Below are 13515 nucleotides of genomic sequence, written 5' to 3' on the forward strand. Positions count from 1 at the left end.
TAAATTTTTTCCTAGGCTCTGGATAGTTACGTTTGCCAGAGTTTTGAATTTTGAATAACAAGGTGTTGCATTCATAATAATAATACTTTTTGTTCATACAGTGCTTTTTTTCCATAGGCTTCCAGAGTGATTTCCTTTGTGTCCTTTTATGTGATTCTTGCAATCTTTTGACAGATGATAGGTGAGGCAGCTGCTAACCACTTGACAGAGGAAGAGACGTAGGTGTGGAAAGTCTTGCTACACCTGCCTTTAGTCCCAGAGAGTGGCAGCTCCCGTTTTGTTTTTGTTTTTGTTTTGAGACAGGGTCTTGTTCTTGTGATCTTGTGGCCCAGGCTAGAGTGCAGTGGCACAGTCACAGCTCACTGGAGCCTCGACCTTCTGGGCTCAATAGGCTCAAGTGATCCTCCCACCTCAGCCTCCCGAGTAGCAGGGAATACAGGTATGTGCCAATACACCCAGCTATTTATTTATTTTCTTTTACAGATGGGGTCTTGCTCTGTTGCCCAGACTGGTCTTGAACTCCTGGGCTCAAGCGATCCTCCCGCCTCAGCCTCCCAGAACACTGGGATTACAGGCACAAGCTACTGCACCTGGAATGGCAGCTCTTCTAACTCCCCACCTTTTGCCTTTTCAGAATTGTTTCTTTAGGACCAATGCGTATGGATTTTAGAGTGAGTCCAGAGTGTAGTAGTCATTGTATAACATTAGACTCTTTCAGTTGCAAGTGTTAGAAAGCTCAAAAACTGGTCTAAGCAAAAGGAAGATTTACCAATTCATATAACTGAAAAGTCTTGGGGTAGAAACCTACTTCACAAGTGGCTTTGTCCAGAGGCTTCAGTATTATACTAAGAATCCAGTTTGTCTGTCTTTCAATTCTGCTCCCCGTCTTTGTTTCTTTTCACATCCAGCCCGCCCCTGCCACCACAGTGAGTGCTGTACAGCTGCCCCCAACAATGGGTGCAGCCCCACGTTCTCACAACTTTAGTGGTGAGAGACCATTTTCCTGGTAGTTCCTGCTTGAGTCCTAGGCTTCACTCTGATTGGGTCAGTCAGGGCCACTACCCATCCTTGATCTGAAAACTGGCCACAAGGTTGGAATTATGTTGATTGGCCAGCCCTGGATCAAGACTTTCCTGTACCATTCACTGTGGTTGTAGACACTTAGAGGCCTAGTCATATAGGATCTCTGCCTGGATCCCACATATGGAAAGCAGGTTGCAGTGGATCCTCAATATTGGAGTGCTTTACCACGAAAAAAAAGAAAAAAAAAAAAAAGAGGTACTGATACCAGGTGGCCAAACCCTCTCAGAAGACCATGGTAAATGTCAGTTTAGTGTGTTTTCAGGCAGGTGGGGAGTTCTGCAGCCTACAGCAGGGCTTCTTGAGCTGTGATCTGCAGCTGTACCGGCCTTTGAATTCTTTGTTACCTGTCCATGAGGAGATCAGCTTTGGCACTCGTCACACTGTTTAATTGAGCTGGCTTTTTGTTTTTCATAGCAAGACATTTCGAAGAAGGAAGCAATGCATTGATTTCACATTCTCTTGCCAAGTCCTTATCTTCTTGAGGACCAGCACTTTGAGTGGCATTCCCGTAGAGTACAGTCATTTTTTAGAGATGGGGGTCTCACTGAGTTGCCCATGCTGGCCTCAGACTCTTGGGCTGACGTCATCCTCCTGCCTCAGCCTCCTGAGTAGATGGGACTGTAGACATGGGCCACTGCACCCTGCTGAGAGCACAGGCTTCTTAAATAAGCAAAGAGAAGCTGTTGCAATTCAAAATCTTTGAACAAAGGGAAACAACCAAAAACCAAATACACCCAATTAGAGTGGGAGGAGGGCAGAAAGCAGATGCTTATTATTGTTTTATAGTAAAATAACTCAACCCAGCATCTTTTCTTTGTTTTCTGAGCTCTTTGTTTTTACATTGTTGCTTAGAAATTTATAGAGTGGATAAACATGAGGCACTTGTACAGTTTGTGTTGGATAGAAAACAGGCATCAATATGCTGGTGCCAAGCTGTCAGTTGAATGAATCCATAAGGAATGGGGGAAAAGTGCTCCATTACAATCTGTAGATGTATTGTTATGAAGAACACTTAAGCTCTCCTTTATCTGACAAGACCTTGAAGTTCTGTTCTCCTGATGTGTAGCTCCTGGTAGGAAGCTGAGTTAACTCTGCACAGATGCCATGGGAAAAGCTCTTGGTTGATTTTTCTACCTCAGACTCACAACCAAATGATCTACAGAGTTAAGGGAAAGGAGATTTTTCTTGTAGCTATCCATTCACCACATAGTTATTCGGGACCTACTCTGTGCTGGGGGCATCATGACAAACAAGACCTGGTTTCTGACCTTGAGGAACTGAAAGGGATGGAGCAGGGAGTGAAAGACACGCAGCTCACCATGGGAACAGCCACCATGAATATTTGATGTTAAGCATGTGCCAGGCACTTTCTGTCACCAATCTCGATGAAATGTGATTTGGACTTGGGCTGATTCAGGCCTGCTTGCCCAGCTATCCTACACTGAGTAAGGTCACAGTGATGATGGCTCTGATGGGTGTCAGTCTTGGAGGAACAGTATGACTTTGATGGCTCATGACTCTTGTTATAATTTCCTGGTCAAAAACCTTCTCAGCTGGACAGGACTGCCTCAGCCTGTGCTGACTAGCGTTCAGAACAGATGTACAAATTCCTACATTACTGAGTTTGGTGGCGAGAGGCCATCCTGGCATTGGTGATTTGGCTCAAGCCATGCTGTTTGCTTGCTTGGGGGAGGCCAGGGTCTGCAGCTGGAGGGACCCTGCAAGTCTAGGTCAAGGCACCTTGACAAGACAGGAATTGTTTTCCTTGCTGAGCTCCTTGATCTTGGTCCTTCCTAATGGCTTGTCCTTGTTTCTCTCTTCCATGAGCACAATATTCACTCAACATACTGGGGATGGAGATGGGACTGTGTGTGCAATGGGAGGATGTTGGTGAGGAAACACACATGGATCATTAAACCCATGTGGAGTGAGTTACTCAGTTAAGCAAAATGGTACCCGTGGGTCCCCTCTCTCCTTGTTTGGCTCCAATATCATAAAGGAATTTGGATCCACGAAGGAAGAGTGTAAACGTTGGTGCAGAATGGAGCATCCGCCCCTAATGTCCTTGTTACTGCTGATGAGAGGCAGCTCCCTCTGTCACATTGTGTTTTCATCACAGGTGATCAGAGTCCAACTACAAGGATTAGTTTTTAAAATGCGGGCTCAGTGGCAATACAGTAAACTCCTCCCCGGATTTTTCTTATCATCCTGCTCCCTCTAAAAATTGTCCTGTAACTCTTATAAAATGGCTTTTTTTTTTTTTTTTTTTTTTTTTTGAGATGGAATTTTGCTCTCGTTGCCGCCCAGGCTGGAGTGCAGTGGCGCAATCTCAGCTCACCGCAACCTCTGCCTCCTGGGTTCAAGTGATTCTCCTGCCTCAGCCTCCTGAGTAGCTGGGATTACAGGCATGCACCACCATGCCTGGCTACTTTTGTATTTTTAGTAGAGATAGGGTTTCTCCACGTTGATCAGGCTGGTCTCAAACTCCCGACCTCAGGTGATCTACCCGCCTCAGCCTCCCAAAGTGCTGGGATTACAGGCGTGAGCCACCACGCCCGGCCATAAAATGGCCTATTATTAACATTGAACTCTTACGGGAAAAGCTCCATGATGTTGGATTTGGCAAGGATTTCTTGGATATGACACCAAACACACAGGCAACAGAAGAAAAATAGAGTAATTGGACTTCATCAAAATGAAAAATGTTGGTGCTTTAAAGGATACTATCCACAAAGTAAAAAGGCAACCTCCAGAAAGGGAGGAAATATTTGCAAATCACTCATCAATTGCGGGATTCACTTATAGGCTGTATAGAGAACTCATAAAACTTAACAGAACAAACGCAAACAACCTGATTGAAAAACGGGCAAAAGACTTGAACAGATGTTTCTCCACAGATGACATTTAAAGACTGATAAATCCATGAAAAGAGGCTCAACATCATTAATCATTAGGAAAATGCAAATCAGAACTATAGGAGGTACCACTTCACACCCATGAGAATGGCTGTTACCAAAAAACCAGAGAATAACAAGTGTTGGTAAAGACGTGGAGAAGTTGGAACCCTTGAGCACCACGGGTGGAGATGCACAGTGGTGCAGCTGCCATGGAAAACAGTATGGTGCTTCTTCAAAACATCAAAAATAGGATTATTATGTGATTCAGCAGTTCCACTTTTGGGTGGATACCCAAAAGAATTGAAAGAAGGGACAGGAAGAGATACTTGTGCATCCGTATTCGTTTGGCTATTATTCACAATAGACAAAAGGTAGAAGCAATCTCAGTGCCCACTGATGGATAAGTAGATAAAATATGATAAATACAAACAATGGAGCTGGACGCGGTGTTTCACGCCAGCAATCCCAGCACTTTGGGAGGCCAAGGCGGTGGATCACCTGAGGTCAGGAGTTCGAGACCAGCTTGACCAATATGGAGAAACCCTGCCTCTACTAAAAATACAAAAAATTAGCTGGGCATGGTGACGAGTGCCTGTAATACCAGCTACTTGGGAGGCTGAGGCAGGAGACATGGTGGAACCCGGGGGGCAGAGGTTGCAGTGAGCTAAGATTGCACCATTGCACTCCAGCCTGGGCAACAGAGCGAGACTCTGTCTCAAAAAAATGAAAATAAAAACACAAATACAAACAATGGAATATTATTCAGCCTTAAAAAGGAAGAAAATCCTGCCACATGCTGCAACATGGATGAACCTTGAGAACATTATGGTACATAAGTCCGTCACAAAAAGGACAAATACTGTGTGACTCCACTTATATCTGGTACTTCCAGTAATGAAATTTATAAAGGCAGAAAGTAGTATGGTGGCTCTCAGGGTGGGGGTGGGGAGAATGAAGAGTCAGTGTTTCATGGGCACAGAGTTTCAGTTTTGCAAGATGAAAAGAGTTCTGGCAGTGGAGAGTGGTGATGGCTGTACAACAGTGTGAATGTACATAATGCAGTGTGAACGGACTACGCACTTACAAATGGTTAAGGTGGCAACTTTTTGTGATGTATATTTTACCACAGTAAAAAAGAAAGATCACCTAGGCCAGGCTCGGTGGCTCACGCCTATAATCCCAGCTCTTTGGGAGCCCGAGGTGGATGGATCATGAGGTCAGGAGATCGAGACCATCCTGGCCAACACGGTGAAAGTCTGTCTCTACTAAAAATACAGAAAATTAGCTGGGCATGGTGGCACGCACCTGTAATCCCAGCTACTCAGGAGGCTGAGGCAGAAGAACCGCTTGAACCCGGGAGGCGGAGGTTGCAGTGAGCCGAGATCACGCCACTGTATTCCAGCCTGGATGACAGAGCGAGACTCTGTTTCCAAAAAAAAAAAAAATCACCTAGGTTCCAGTAGGAGTTTTCTTGAGGATTACATGAAAAGGAGGGGGTGATAATGTGTTCTTACTTGTCTCACTCCGAACTCCTCTGTGTTCCTGTGGTATATGCACATTTAGTTTAACCAAATTCGGTTAGTGGACTTGGGTAAAGTGCAAAGAAAACAACCATTCCCTGAGAGCAGGCATGTCCACCCACCATTCCCACCCATGCATTAATGCCAGGCTGGAAGACTGAGGCCCCCTTAGGCCTTTTCTGATTCCCTGGCATCTCTCTTAGAATTAGCATTTTGCCAAATTGGAGGAGCTCCTGGTACTGCAAGGTATCTATTTTTCATATGTTGAGGCTCTTACATACTAGGCAGCTACTTTATGTGATCCTCAAATGAAGGACAAAAAGGACCTCCCAGCTTGTACTGGAGACTGGGAAAGAAGGCAGTCTGCTCCTCTGCCTCAAGGAGTTTGCCATCTAATGGCAGGATAGTAAGATGAATGTATATAAACACTGCAGTCTATGTCATGCAAGTCAGTTTATGAATATTCACTTATATGTGCACATATGCATATTCAGACACCTCACCTTCTTCCAGAGAGGCTGTGTGGTGGCTTACAAAAATAATTTCAGTTAAAAAAAGATAAACACTCTTATGAAGAGAATTGTGTAAGAAATCTAGATAAGGCCGGGCGCGGTGGCTCACACCTATAATCCTAGCACTTTGGGAGACCGAGGTGGGTGAATCACCTGAGGTCAAGAGTTCGGGACCAGCCTGGCCAACATGGTGAAACCCCATCTCTACTAAAAATACAAAGATTAGTCTAGCTTGGTGGCGGGCACCTATAATCCCAGCTACTCGGGAGGCTGAGGCAGGAGAATCGTTTGAACCCGGGGGTCAGAGGTTGCGGTAAGCGGAGACCGTGCCACTTCACTCCAGCCTGGGTTAAAGAGCGAAACTCCATCTCAAGAAAAAAGAAAAGAAAAGAAAAGAAATCTAGGTAAAAGGGCCGGGATGGTGGCTCATGCCTGTAATCCCAGCACTTTGGGAGGCTAAGGCGGGCAGATGACCTGAGGTCGGGAGTTCAAGACCAGCCTGGCCAACATGGCAAAACTCCGTCTCTACTAAAAATACAAAAATTAGCCAGGTATGGTGGCACGCACCTGTAGTTCCAGCTACGTGGGAGGGTGAGGCAGGAGAATCGCCCGAACCCGGGAAGCAGAGGTTGCAGTGAGCCAAGATCATACCACAGAACTCCAGCATGGGCAACAGAGTGAAACTCTGTCTCAAAAAAAAAAAAAAAAAAAGTAAGAAATCTAAGTAAAAGGTAACAGACAGATGATGTCACAGAGAGATTTAGCACCTAGAAATTTATACTGTAATATCTCACAACATAATTACAGCTGGGTCTGAATTCAGCTCTGAGCTTTCTGCAGCCAAATAAAAAAGTTACAGAAGTCTGGACACGGTGGCCCATGCCTGTAATCCCAGACTTTAGGAGGCTGAGACAGGAGGATTGCTTGAGCCCAGGAGTTTGAGACTAGCCTGAGCAACATAGCCAGATCTCATCTTAAAAAAAAATAAAATAAGTAGCCTGACTTGGTGGCATGTGCCTCTAGTCCTAGCTACTCAGGAGACTGAGGTGGGAGGATCGCTTGAGCCCAGGAGTTTGAGTCTGCAGTGAGCTATGATCATGCCACTGCATTCCAGCAAAAAAAGTCAAAACACCATTACAACTAATTGAAATTTTCCTGAGTCCTCATAAAGGGTAGGCTGGGTGACTCAGTGGTCAGGTCTTTAATAACGTCCTTATAACACTCAAAACAGTTACCAGTGTCTAGAATTCTTAGTGCCCATGGAGACAGAATGATGATATAGCACTGTTCAGTAGGAGCAGTTCTCTGGGGTAAAAATCCATGGGTCTCTGGTTATTTCGCTCCGTGCAGGGCCTTAGACAATCCTCTAGGAACTTTCTTTCTTTCTCTTTCTCTCTTTCTTTGTTTCTTTCTCTTTCCTTTCTTTTCTTTTCTTTCTTTCTTTCTTTGTTTTTTCTTTTTTGAGACAGAGTCTTGCTCTGTCACCCAGGCTGGAGTGCAGTGACACCATCTTGGCTCACTGCAGCCTCTGCCTCCCAGGTTTAAGTGATTCTCCTGTGTCAGCTTCTTGAGTAGCTGGGATTACAGATGCCCGCCACCATGCCTGGCTAATTTTTGCATTTTTAGTAGAGACAGGGTTTCACCATGTTGGCCAGGCTGGTCTCAAACTCCTGACCTTAGGCGATCCACCAGGTTCAGCCTTTCAAAGTGCTGGGATTACAGGCATGAGCCCCCGCACCTGGCCTAGGAACGTTATTTCTGGTATGCATGATTTTGGTAAAAATTAGGAAGCCAACAGTCCAAAGTTACTTTCTTTGACAAGGACCTGGAGGTCAGTTATTCTGTATTGTAGGGTAAGGACACACCTCCATATGCAAAAATCACCCAGATAGAAAGATAGGATTGACATTCTTTTACAAAAATTAAGAAGCTGACTCAGAACTTGTGCTTGAATAGGGGAGTCGCTCACACCTCTGCAGAGTGACCCAAGCCGTGCCTGTGAGCAGGGTCCAGACTTTCCACAGGAAACCATTCTAAGTCAGTTCCAACACCTGAACAAATAACCAAGCCTTCAAAATTCCACTCTAGGAAGTATGAGAATAATGAAATATTTCTAAGTGAGAGTTACCAATTTCTCTTCATAGTCAGAGAAAAATTTCAACAGTGCATGGATGAAATGTTGAATTTTCAGCTAATGGATTCTGGGAATAAAGTAGTTGCAAATTGTGTCCCTAAGTAACTTAATACATTTTCCTGCAGTATAGTTTAATTTGGTCCATTACATTTTTACTGAATTTTTTCAAAAATGCTGCTTTGGGCTTTATGGTTCCTGATGTTGTGCCATTTTCCCTGATGAAGGAGAGTAGGACCTTTTGACGTTGAGGCCATCCCTATAGTCTTGACAGTGGTGAAGAGCATCGCCTAGTTTTCTGTTTCTCTTTAGCAGATATCTAGATCATCCAAAAGTGGTTTCAAATCATGAAGAGTCAGGTAAAAAAGAGAACCAGAACATATTCCTCAGTTTTCTTAACCGTATAATGGAGAGGTGAATAATATCTATCTCATAGGGTTATTATGAAGTTTAAATATATAAAAGTAGTACAGTGACACGTAGTAAGCACTCAAGATATCTTAGCTACTATTATTGCTTTTATCATTTCTTAGCATTTTTGTTTAATTTAACAAAAATAAGTCCTGCTGAACTTGACTGCTTAAAGATAATAAAGGGCAGATTTTCTGAAAGAATCAGTCACTAGGGGTCTCTTGAACTAATGGGTTATAGTTCACGTCAGAAATTGTAGAGTTGGAGACCAGGGAAAGATTGGTAATTAAAGTTGCAAACTGGCTGGGTGTGGTGACTCACACCTGTAAATCCCAGCACTTTGGGAGGCCGAGGCAGGTGGATTACCTGAGGTCAGGAGTTGGAGACCAGCCTGACCAACATGGTGAAACCTCATCTCTACTAAAAATACAAAAATTAGCTGGATGTGGTGGCACATGCCTGTAATCCCACCTACTCGGTAGATTGGGGCAGGAGAATTGCTTGAACCTGGGAGGCAGAGGTTGCCGAGATCACGCCACTGCGCTCAAGCCTGGGCAATAGAGTGAGATTCCGTCTCAAAAAAAAAAAAAAAAAAAAAAAAAGTGCAAACTGTCTTAATATTGTTTTTAATAGAGCCCTACACAGGCTGATAGAGTGCAACTGGTCAATTATAGAATAATGGTCTTTAAAGCCTGTTAGCTTCTCAGTAGAAAAAATGGCTTGAGAAAATCAGATTTAAAATCTGCTAAGCAGAAGTAGAAGAAAGCCTTTTTACAAAGGTATAGGTTTATTCTGAGTTCATCCATTTTAGTCTTACCAGCTGTATTAGTCCATTCTCACACTGCTATAAAGAACTACCTGACAGGCCAGGCATGGTGACCCGTGCCTGTAATCCCAGCACTTTAGGAGGCTGAGGCTGGCAGATCACTTGAGGTCAGGAGTTCGAGACCAACCTGGCCAACATGGTGAAACGTCGTCTGTACTAAAAATACAAAAATCAGCTGGACGTCATGGCAGGGCCTGTAGTCCCAGCTACTCAGGAGGTTGAGGCAGGAGAATCACTTGAACCCGGGAGGTAAGGTTGCAGTGAGCCAAGATGATGCCACTGCACTCTGGCCTGGGTGACAGAGCAAGACTCCATCTCAAAAAACAAAAAACAAAAAAACTACCTGACTGGGTAATTTATGAAGAAAAGATGTTTAATTGATTCACAGTTCTACAGGCTGTACAGGAAGCATGGCTGGAGGGTCTCAGGAAACTTACAGTCATGGAAGGTGGAGGGTGAAGGGGAAGCAAGCACCTCTTACCATGGCGGAGCAGGAGAGAGCGAGAATGACGGGGGAAGCCCCACCCACTTTTAAACAACCAGATCTTATGAGAACCACTATCACAAGAACAGCAAGGGGAACATCCACCCCGTGATTTAATCACCTCCCGCCTGTTCTTTCTCCCAAAATCGGGAATTACAATTTGACATGAGATTTCGGTGGGGACACAGGGCCAAACCATATCAGCAGGTTTATTACTAGAGTAAGCAAACGGCCAGGATTTGGAACACACCAGTCACATTGAACTTTGGACAGTTGGAGGTCCAGGAAGTTTTCACTGTGGCTTGATGTAATTTGTGTGTCATAACACCAAGGCTAGAAGGTGTGGGCTTTGTGGTTAGACAGGCCTGGATTGGGGTCATGGCTTTGCCGCTGAACGAGCTGTGAATACTCGAGCAAGTGGCCAGTCTTTCTCAGCCCCAGTTTCATTGTTTATAAAATCAGGGTAATAGCATCTAGTAAGAGAGGTGCTGGGAGGAGGTTTAAATAAGAGAGTACACGTAAAATACTTAGCACTATGTTTAATACATTGTTGGTGGCTATTGTTAGTGTACTTTAAAATTAATTCTACATGTATAAATAGGTCCTTTTCCAGAATCTGATCAGAGTAAGGGCCTAGGAAGACTGAGAAAACAGCCTACAGGTCCTGAAATGGAGAAAAGTAAGCCTCATCGAAGTCTAAAGTTGGATCTAGAATTATCTGACCTCATTATTGATTTTATAGCCAAGGAGGCAAAAAACATTTACATAAGGTCTTAATTCAGTAAGATCCAGCCCCCACTTTAATATTAGCTTCCATGTGTCATGTGATTAACCTGTCCCAGTTTTTTTTTTTTTTTTTTGCTGTCCTTTCAAGCCAAGAATTGGAAGGCCAGGCCCCAAGTTTGCCAAACATGGGCCTAATGGAGAAAGCCAACTTTAAAATATGTAATCTCTTTAATAATCTTAACAAACATAAAAAATAACTTAAAATCTAAAAATTTAAGAGGAATAAAAGGAAACACAAAGATACATGAAAAATTAGAAACTGAAATAATTTTATTTTAAAAGAAAAATTTGAGTTGAACCTTTAATGAAAGATAAAAATAGAAAATGTTTTTTTAAAAAGGTAAGAAAAATGTAAGGCAAGAACTCAGAAATGAAACAGTGCAAGTTAGAACAGATTACTAAAATGGCACAGCTATATAAAGCTATAGAAGTTTTAAAAACAAGGTAAAAATATGTCCTCTGTAAAGATAAAGAATACATTCATCTGAAAGTAGGCGAGCAGCATAATTTTGAAGCAGGCCCTCTAAACTGGAGCAATTTACCCAGGCTGGTCTTCTGCACAGGCTGCTGAGGGCGGGGCCACCAGTTAATGTTATTGACACCCTTTGTGCAGTGCTCCTGAGCCACTCATCAAGGTCCTTAACCTGTAGTATTTGGGTTGTTCCTCTTGGCAGCTCCAGGCTATGGGATGTTGTTATCCCTGCTTTACAGGGGAGGAGACAAAAGTTTGGATGCGCGCCTTGCCCCACTAGCAGGCCGTGGAGCTGGAGCCCAGAGTGATGACAAAACCTGTGCTCTTATTCTCATTTTCTGCCTTCCAGGAAGCATCATTATCATCGTCAACTATAAAGACAACAGGCCAGGGCAGTGGCTCACGCCTGTAATCCCAGCGCTTTGGTGGCTGAGGCAGATGGATCACTTGAAGCCAGGAGTTCGAGACCAGCCTGGCCAACATGGTGAAACCCCAATTCTACTAAAAAAATACAAAAATTAACCAGGCATGGTTGCAGTTGCCCGTAATCCCGGCTGCTTGGGAGTCTAAGGCAGGAGACTCGCTTGAACCCAGGAGGTGGAGATTGCAGTGAGCCGAGTTGACACCACTGCACTCCAGCCCAGGCGACAGAGCGAGACTCTGTCTCAAAAAAAAAAAAACAAAAATGAAAAACAAAGACAACAGAATTCCTCTCCTCCTCTTTTTCCCCCCTCACCTCATCAAGGTTACCTATCCATTGGGAGAGAATGCCACTCTTAACAAATGTCCCAGCAATGGGAAATGTGCAGTAGGTATCAGTGTATCCTAATAATGCACTGTTATATTTTTTATATTTTCTTCTCCCTTTTTTTTTTTTTTTTTGGTGAGAGTTTATCCAGTTATTCAGATATTCAGTTTGGTCTCCTAAACATTTCTTTGATGTGGCCCCTTTCCTCCATCTTTGCTGCTAGTACCAAGTTCAGGTCACCATCCTGTCCTTCCTTGTGTTAGTTTCCTGTGGCTATTGTAATAAATAACCACATACTTGGGTGACTTAAAACAACAGAAATGTATCCTTCACAGTTCTGGAGGCCAGCGTCTGAAATCAAGGTGTGGGCAGGGCTGCGCCCAGTCCTGAGCCTCTAGGGGAGAATCTGTTCCTTGCTTCTTTCAGCTTCCAGTGGCCACGGCATTGCTCAGCTTGTGGCTGCATCACACCAGCCTCTGCCTCTGTGGTCACACTGCCCCTTCCCTGTGCATGTCAACCTACCTCTTCTGATAAGGGTACGTGTGATTGCCTGCCTTTTCTTATAAGAATACATGTGATTGCATTTAGGGCCCACCCAATAATCCAGGATAACCTCCCGTCTCAAGATCTTCAATTTACTCACATTTGCAAAGACCCCTTATTGCCATGTCAGACAACATTTACAGGTTCCAGGGATTGGGATGTGGATGTCGTTTAAGGGGCCATTTCTCTTTGTTTTTTTTTTTTTGGAGACAGAATCTCGCTCTGTCACCTATGCTGCAGTGCAGTGGTGCGATCTCGGCTCACTACAAGCTCTGCCTCCCGGGTTTATACCATTCTCCTGCCTCCGCCTCCCAAGTAGCTGGGACTACAGGTGCTCACCACCACGCCCGGCTAAGTTTTTTTGTATTTTTAGTAGAGACAGGTTTTCACCATGTTAGCCAGGATGGTCTCAATCTCCTGACCTTATGATCCACCCTCCTTAGCCTCCCAAAGTGCTAGGATTACAGGCGTGAGCCACCACACCCAACCTTAGGGGGCCATTTTTCAACCTGTGGTACCCCTAGACTTTTGCAGCCCTCTCTGCCTTCTGTCTTCCACCCTGCAGCCTGAGTTCCTCTCAACATGCAGATCATGTCATAGTCAGCTTTAAAACTCTTCACTGGTTCCTGGGGCCCTCAGATCCATCCTGTTTCCCAGTGTGGCCTGCGAATACCTCTCTCCCTTCCTGTCCCTCACTCTCCATTCCTCATTATGTTCCACCTATGCCCCACTTCTTCCCGTTCCCCGGAGAAGCTGGATCCGCTCTCTCCTCTGGGTCTTGGTGCGCTCCTCTGCCTGGGCCATTTTGCTACCTCCTCGCTTTTTGTTTGGCCCATGCCAGTTCATCATTCAGTTCTCATTCCTTCACTTCACTTCCTCCAAGAAAGCTTGCTCTGCGTGTGCTGGGCGGGGTGCACTCTTGCCCCATCCGAGCTCTCGCCTGAGGGGGCATGTTTACCTTGTCATGGGATGTGTTCCCTGCACGGGACACAGTGCCTGACACACAGGAGACTTAAATGTTTGTTGATGAGAATGCCCGTAGGAGGGGAACTTCTACATCCACCTACCAAGAGAAATACTGTAGCAAAGAGCGCTAATCCAC

The 13515-nt window shown here is 44.6% G+C and overlaps 1 protein-coding gene across 3 annotated transcripts in view; it reads left to right on the plus strand.

Annotated features, from left to right (window-relative positions):
* TMEM241 (transmembrane protein 241) overlaps nt 1-13515 on the plus strand; it is a 144540-nt gene that overhangs the window by 37954 nt on the left and 93071 nt on the right. The window lies entirely within an intron of this gene.

Source organism: Chlorocebus sabaeus, chromosome 18 (genome assembly GCF_047675955.1).
Source record: "Chlorocebus sabaeus isolate Y175 chromosome 18, mChlSab1.0.hap1, whole genome shotgun sequence".
Classification (NCBI taxonomy): Eukaryota; Metazoa; Chordata; class Mammalia; order Primates; family Cercopithecidae; genus Chlorocebus; species Chlorocebus sabaeus.